The following is an 8,706-nucleotide window of genomic DNA, read 5'->3' as shown; positions in this document are numbered from 1 at the left end:
GAGAAGGGAGGAAGGAAAACTTGAGTTCATAATATAATTCTATGCAAAAGAAAATTATACTCGAGTAGAGAAAATACAGAATGCCTGGAATAAGGTTTTGCATCCAAATTGCAGAGCTATCAGCTTCATCCTGAAAAACTAAAATTATAATAATCTTAGTTTTTATTAAAACTGTGTGAGGTTTTAAGGAATTTATACACAGATGCACAAAACAATTTAGCTTCTCTTTAAAAAGATGAAAGACTGAATAAGAATTGCAGGACTTCTCATTGTAAAAAATCACCATATTTCATTAAAAAATAATTTTGCATTAAATTCTGTAATTATCAAGACTATTCTTTAAGTCATACTGCATTCAATCTAATTAGAAAGCTTAGATCTCACCTTTGTACTGAACTTTCAACTCTCTGATGCCAATTAGAAACTATTTTAAATGAATTTCCCAATTAAAGTGACTCCTGTGATCAATTCTGACAGAAGATAAAACCCAGAATTTTCAGGGAGGGGGGAAAAAAAAAAAAAAAAGAGAGGCATAGAGATGTACAGCCTATCTGTATTTCTGAAAATATTTTGAATGGTTTTTGCATGCTTATTATGATGAATATCTCATCTCCTATGCCTGAAACTTCCTCTCAGAAATAGCTTATATCAAAAGTGTTTAAACTGCAATTAGTATTGTTTCATTATTCAGCACGTTTTCCATTTGCAGTAAATACCTTGTTTTATTATACTCTATATTTGGTTCTCATGCTATAAACTATCACATTAGATGAATTATAAATGTAAACTATTAACAGTTTAGATTCTTTTAAGTTGTTATCAATTTCAGGCTTTTGACAGCTTAAAGGAAATTCTGCAAACGTACCTCCTCTCCTCTAGAAAACGGCTTCTATAAAGCCAAGAGCCACCTTACAATTAATAAATGGCTGTATTCTCCCTTTGTGGAGAACAAAATTAACTGAAGTTTCCCATATAAAAGACCATATAATTAACATTAGTAAAATGTGGCGAGATATTCCGACAGCCTAATTATATCAATGAGTCATCTAACTCCTGTTTGTATCAATTCAATTTATCTTCATTTCAATCAGTGCAACCTGACGGATAGGTATCATTAGAGGTGACAAAGCCTCGCGCTGCAGAAAAGCGCAGGACAAGGCGATATCCCAGATAAGGCAGCCCGAGACCTCCTAACGCGGCGTAGCTGGAAATGACTCCTTGTATACACATCATTGCCTTCACTAAGGGTGTCTACAAGTTATCATTAGGCACATTCATTGTTAAAGACTAACCAGGTCAGTGTTTCTGATCAGGTTGCAAATTAGACCAATTGAAGTGTTCTTAACCTACAGACTGGTGTCAGTAAGGACCTAACGGTGCTGAAGCTACATAGTAATGTGCACGAGCACACCACCATTACTGCACATTTCATGCTGAACACAAACAGATTTAAGCAAAACGATTGGCGAGGGGTGTGTATAAAGAATACAAATTACACAGGCGACATAATGCTGTTGTTTTAGTGCAATTTTGATGCAAAACAATTGCTCATCGGCAAACATATTAACCAAAAGTGCAGACTTGAGCAATGAGAGCATTAGAGGTACAGATAAACATGTCATTATAAAGCCAAGGAACTAACAACGCATTTCTATTTCAAATTATAATCCCGCTGGCTTTCCATATAATAGTTAAATAATAGTTTTCAGAAATACAAATGATGGCTAAATGAGGGGTTTAAAGTCTGATCTAGCACGAGCATTATACTTGGCTGAAAAAGCTGATGTTGGGAAGGAGGGGGGAAGAGTAAAATCGTTTCACTTTCCACACTTAACTATTTTTCCCTCCATTCTATTTTCCTGTATGAATTCTAGATGCAAGGATTGCATCCTGCCTGGTCTCATCAGTGGGGCATGGCACACTAGTCAAACCAAACCCCCAGAGCACCAGCATATAGAAAATACCTGCATGAAGTTAGGCTTTTGTTTTTCATGTAATAAACCAGCATGCGAGGCATTCATCTGAAGCATGTAAGCTATCAGTGCTTGCCTGTTTGACTGCTACATGTTGGATAAAATGGGCATTGTTTTTGATGGGCTATTCAAGGATTTTTATTTGGAGAACTTCCTCCCAAGTTGGATCTACACAGATACAGCAGTTAATAGGTGTAGGGTTGGGAGCTGACAGGATACAGCCAAAATAATCAGAAACACACAAGAAAAAAAATCATGCAGGATGCACAAGGTTCTGCAATATAGCAATTCACTAAACAAATCTGGTATATGAATTTAGGAGTTTGGTGTTGCTTTTAAAAAAAAAATATATCCCTATCAGCAAACAAAAGAGATCTCCACACCAATGTCAATCATATATTTTCTAATCACTGCACAGAAGTAGGGAGGACATACAGAGAGCATGTCCATTAATCAATATGCAAAGAATACATTGTCTCAAGAGTATGTATTTATGGTTATAAGTTAAGATGATTATGCAGCATGAATTTCTGAGCTGGGAAACTCTTTATCAGCTAACAAACGGGAAGCAAACCTCAATTTAAAGCCACGTGCGGTCATGTCCTTAAAGGCTACTTTAAGAATTCAAGTAGAATTAAGCAGAAATGAGTGACAAGGTGGAGAGGACATGGGACATTGCATGACAAGCAGTGACCAGCTGGAGCATTTCAGGTCAGCTGATAAGCAAACAGTATAAATTGTCTGACCTGGGTCATTACAACTGATAAATGCAAGGAATAACCTTGTACGTGCATTCAAAGCTGTCCACAGGTTACCGTAACACCCTGGATTGGTCTCTGTTGGGTGGACAACATATACAGAACAGTCCAGCACAACACACAGGAGGAGCCTCTCAACTGGTATTCAAACCATCAAGATGAGTTTGGACCATGCTGGAGCAGATTAGATTTGGAGACATCAAGAAGGGCTTCTAGTATTCACTCCACACCCCCAAACTGGTGACTAATACCAATTTTTCCCTCTACAGCACTCTCTTTGTATAAGCACACTCACAGCAAGTTAAAAAAAATGGAACAACCACAACTCCAAGTAAAACACAGAACAGAAGAAGAAGGAAATTAGAAAGTATCTTGTTAATTAAAAAAATAATTAAGTAAAAGCTTTTCAGACAACCTGACTCAAATTCTGAATGAGCTGCTTTGCAGTTTGGAGAGTCCAAGCCAGATGACGGTTACAAGCTCAAAACAAGTGTTATTACAGACTACTATCTAGACATGGGCCAAACTAAACAAGGCTTTGAAGATCTCCAGACAATGCTCTGAATGGGAACCCAATCCAAATTCTACCACTTGTTCTCATTTCAAATTCAACTCAAAACCAGAAAAACCTGGATGCTTTAACATGCGCTTCTACATTTTTTATTCAGTATACAATGAGCACAAATACACACAAGCCAAAATAAACCAGTGAGCCAGGATCTTGAAAACTAACCTGAAAAGTGAAATAAAGATTGGGATGGATCTTTTTTGAAGCAGTTTTCCAGAGAAGGGCTACACACACACGTGCTGGATTATCTGTCTGCAGACTGCATGTGCAGTCAATTGCTATTACATACCTGCACATGTAACAGCAAATGTCAGTAGCTCTTACATAACATAACTTAAAACTTATTTCAGCCTTACTTTTCATGTGTTTACAACCTGGCTTCTAACTTTTGGTCTGGGGTGAAATATAGCTGTGCAGCATCTGTTTCCTGAAATATTCAATTATTATTTGAAATATTTAATAAATTAAAATTAATGTGTTTGGGGCTTTTCAGAGAAACCCGCACTCTCTGTGGAGAGGTGGGGCTTCCAAAGTGTTTAGAAAACTGGCATAACCTGGATTACAACCCTTTTTCTATGGAGAAGAGAGGCAGTACCACTCCCTTGCACCATCCCTGAGTGCTGAGCTAGATGGACTATCTCCCAGTAAAGACACAGTTCTTGGCATTTCTGCTGATTCTGTCTCTACACACAGGAAGCATGGAGGCACTCTAGAGCTAGAAGTTGTCCAACAGCAAAGGATCTAAGTGGCAATTCTCCTTAAGAGGGTGGCATTGCCAAAGGTCCTTCCTTCCTCCTTAAGCTACCTTCTCAAGATGTGAGAATTTTCTCATCTTAAAGAAACTCATCTTCACAACACTTCTTCCAGGCAGAGAAGGCCACAATCCTCAATTTACAAAAAGGACATGACATGGGGAAAACCGTATCATTACCTCATTTGGCCATCAGTGGGGCAGGATCCTGAACCCACACCTGGAGCTAACCTCCCAGGAGCCATTCCATGAAAGTAATTATGTGTCTGACCTCAAACAAATAGTAGGAACCCACTGTTTAAAAATTCATTCTTTCTCTTCTTCTCTTATCCTGAAAATAACAAGGTATAAGGAGACTCAGCCATGGGCAGCTGAATGCAGTTATTTCTGCAAAAAGGTAAAGCTTTGAACCTTAACTGATGTGTAATAGTTAAATATGGTCACAGCCCCAGTCGCTATCCCAGAACAACCTAATGTCCTCTTTCTTCCCATTTCCTCCCTCCCCCAAAAGTCCAATTGTTCTGAGGGGATAGAGATTAATGATATTCATACTAGAATAACAGCTACAGGGGAAAAGCTAGCAAATATATTACAGGACCCAAATTACAGCAGTAAGAAAATACATCGTGCTGTGATGTAGAGATATAAATGAATTAATCCTGACATCTGTTTCTTTTGCAGAGGAATTAGTCATAGTTTAGCGCTGACCTTGCAAGAAGCATGCAAGGTGATCAACTAAAAATGGATAGTGGTGCCCCCCCATGTTATGGAGATAATATTCTTCAACCTCCCAAATCACACACTACAGGGTGTTCAACAAAGGTCACCCCGCTTTGTACACTGAAACTAAGAGCTACTGGACAGTCTGTGCATTTGATCCAGCACAGATCATCCAAAGGTCAGACAGGTACCCTGAGTCCCAGCTCAGCTACAGACTGTAGCAGCAGCCCAGTAGATTGCCAGACAGTCAGTTTTTCCTCTAAATTTAGATTTTTTTTTTTTCCTGAGCTCAGAAGAATGTTTTATCTGCAACTGCAACAATGTGCAAGAGATTACCATCACAAAAGCTATTTTCATCTGGTCAGGTGGCTTTTTTTCACAACACATCATGGTGCTTCCTGGCATTAAGACACTTGCCAAATCATCTTTGTGGCATATTTCCAGACTTAACAACCAAATCTTCGTGCACAAGTTTGGACCAATAGCTAAAAAGCAAACAAAGGCAGTGATCCTAGCAGGTTACAATGCTCTTGCCATATGCTTCCCTTCAGGCTCGCATTTTCTGCAAGATGTGAACTAGTGTCAGTAAGCTAGAACTGCTGATTGCATGCTAAGATTAATACATGTATTGAGGAACTTTGTGCCTCCATAGTGTTTCACTAATATTTTTAAAGAAAATACATTAGCACGGAAGGAAATGTGGTTCCTGCATAAACAGAGGAGCTATTTTTCAGAAAGACTCTAGAATCAGACACACATTGCAGGCTTGAAAAATAAACCCACACTCAATAGGCTTTTCTTAGTGAGCCCCAATGTCTTAAAAGGACAAAGTTTTAATGAACTCTCTAAGTAAGTTTTTACATGATATATTTTAGAAAGTGAATAAACCTGTTTTAACGTGATAGCTTCCATAGGGCTCAAGAGACATTCCAGTCTATTGTGTCGGTGGATTAACTCTATGCACCAAGGAAGAGGATACCAACATGTTCCATTATGCCCAACAACTGCAGAGATCTGCACAGATGAATGCTGTGCTTACACGTGTGTGCTGAATCATCAAATGCCCTTTCCAGCAAGAACCCGTATCTCCAACTTCCAGCCTTCGCTGTGCAAGTTACTCAAGGCCTCGTTGCTGCAAAATGCGAGTCACCCTAGTGGAGACTCCTTGTTCGAAGGATGTTCACAGTCTGTGGGCTCTGCTGGAGGAAACAGCCACAGTGCAGGACACAACTGCACTGCTGCTTGCCCTGCACCTCCACCAGATGTTAATAAAACGTCAAGTACTGGCATCCAACCTGAACTGCCACACCCTTCTGACCTTACAGCTCAGAAAAATGGGGGAAGCCCCTTTTCCATGGGAGCCCTCCAGCAGATCCATGGGGTTGAGGGCAGCCAGCAGCCATGTTTTAAGCAGTCCAAGTTAGATGCATTGGATGACCTACACTGCAGCCCAGCACTTGCCTGACAGCTCTACTTTTGGTTAAACCACATTTTTTGGTTTGCAAATGTGGGAAGTGGGAATACTTTGGGTGAAACCTGGCCCCAACTAAGAATGAGAAGCTTTGAAACCCATTTTCCCTGAGGGCGCCATTTTGCACACTTTTTTTAAGTCAACACCAGGCAGAACACTAAGTAAAGGATTCCTCTTTGCATTTCACAGAAGAAGGTATTCAAATACTGGAGGCTATTAAAAAGGAGAACAACTTCATTTTCTTGTGCTTTCACTAACAGACTGAACTTAAAAACAATTAGAACCCCTGGAAAAAAGAAATTAAATTTAAAAATTCTAGTGTTTCAAGAGATTAGGCTCATACTATACATGGCAGAGTTGCCCCCAGCCTGAGATTTTGTCAACAATTCTTGATATTTGGTCTAATTAGCTTCTGGGCTTCACCTTCTGCTTCCTCAGTGTGAGCAAAAGAAAATCTTTTATTTTTTTACAGATGGGGTTTTAAGAGGAAGCTGTTGATTTCCATCAGTCTTAGACCTTTACCCTGTAATATGGTCCTCAATGCAAAGCCCTGTCCTTCTATTAACGTAACAGACTCCCATGCTATGGGGCCCCACACAAGGCTCAAATATCCACAAAGAAAATACCTACGAATGACTCTTCCTACAGCTGATCTGGTAGAAATCCTTCCACCTGCAAAGACACGCTTTTGTGCACTGTCTCACTCTGAGATGGGCTGTGTGAAACCACAAAAATGCAGCTCCAACGGCACAAGCTCCATCTGCACTATGGAGACTATTAAGGCTAATCCAGCATTCCTAGACTGTGGTGCGAGACGTTCCCAGTATAGACCTGCTCCAGCAGCACTCTGCCAGTGAGTTAAGTCCTCTAAAACCATAACTTGTCTCATATTTCTCCCTGCAGCCGCGCCAGGTCAGGCGATCCCGGATGCTCTCCCGTGTCTTGCCCTCGCCTGCATCTTGGCCATGCAGCTGGTGGCCAAAACACACGGTGAGACGGACAGTGGGACTGACCCCAGCCAAGGCCATCAGCCTGAGCACTTTCAGAGTGGCTATTTTTAACTCAGAGCCCTTCTCGGATTTGGTCTCCCAACCCCAGCAGTACAGATGAGAGGATAGTTTATAACCCACTTGAGTAGGTCCAACCATGGGCAACAGCCCAGGTCTGCAGGTCTCTGTGGTTCACATCACGGCTTGTCTGATCCCACAGTGAAACAGTTTGGGAAGCTAAATCCACACACTGAAAAAAAAAAAAAAAAGATAAAGAAAAAAAAAAGAAGCCCTTCTCTGTCAAGTTATCTGTCACTACAGCTTTCCGAGTTAGCTGACAGGAGTCAGAAACACCAGCACTGGGTAGGGAGAAATGCAGCAGAGCCACAGTGAGGCCATTCCCTTCAGCTGCTTCAGTCTGATCCTGTATCAGCCAGAGTGCAAATCCATATCCCAGAGACAATCTGCATGGGGGGGGTGACTGCTGAAGCTGGCATGGGCACTGAAAGAAAAGCTTGTCAAACTATACCCTTGGAGCACACACAATTTAAACTGGAGAAAGCAAGCTTTAGCCAGCATGGCTTCACAACGTTTTGCCCTCCAGTGAGCAAAATCAACCATATCATCAAAAGCACAGTTTTGCTGGCATAATTGCATTCATGGAATCACCAGGGATTTTGCCTCAACAGCTACAGCAGTGTGGAAAAAAAAACCCAAACCAAACACACACTTCATCAATATCTTTGACCAATGTAGCTGTGTTGGCAAAACTCTTCAGAGCAGACCTGGCCTGTATTGCTATCACAACTCATATCGGGAAAAATATTTTTCTCCTGCTTAGTTTAAGCTCTGCAGTTCATGCAATAGAAACCAACTTACTTTCACTTCTGCTTATATTCAATCCCCATTTTTTACAGGTTTGCAGATGCGACAGATTTCAAATACTGCAGGGGGGAGTTTAAAACCAGCTATCTTCCCCTTGAATGAGCTTTGTAGGTACAATTTTTCATAAAAAGGCGAGGGAATCCTGCCTGTGAAAAACTTTTGCTAACAACAGGAACTCACCAAGCAAGCACTCAGGCTTCTATAACCAGTTTATAGGTAGAGGTAGCTGCTGGCTAGCAAAGGAGCACCCTAATTTAGTCCCCCACAATTAGCAACTCTGTCACCCAGTCAAAGCTGATTGGCAGACCCCTGCTAGGATGATAAAATTAGAAAGTGTCTCTTCAGATGTTATTGGGAAAATTGCTTTGGGAGAGACGAGTCACAGCTGGTAGGCTGCAAGGCAAGGAATGAGCAGAGGTAGATGTGTGGGGATGATGCCCATCACAAGAACAAGCACAGGAGGCCACTAGCTGGACTACAGACACATGTGCTGTGTCACCTGGAGGGACACGCTCACTGGGTGACCAAGACTGTACCATACCCTCACACTAAAATTCAAATAAATCACTCCTGCAAGCTTCTTCCTTTCTG

The 8,706-nt window shown here is 40.9% G+C and overlaps 1 protein-coding gene across 8 annotated transcripts in view; it reads right to left on the bottom strand.

Annotated features, from left to right (window-relative positions):
- The window catches only part of TCF7L2 (transcription factor 7 like 2), a 171,332-nt gene that overhangs the window by 48,952 nt on the left and 113,674 nt on the right, over positions 1-8,706 (bottom strand). The gene's annotated exons all lie outside the window — the stretch shown is intronic.

Source organism: Corvus brachyrhynchos, unplaced genomic scaffold (assembly GCF_000691975.1).
Source record: "Corvus brachyrhynchos isolate BGI_N302 unplaced genomic scaffold, ASM69197v1 scaffold705, whole genome shotgun sequence".
Taxonomy (NCBI): Eukaryota; Metazoa; Chordata; class Aves; order Passeriformes; family Corvidae; genus Corvus; species Corvus brachyrhynchos.
This window is presented reverse-complemented; position numbering and strand designations above follow the sequence as displayed.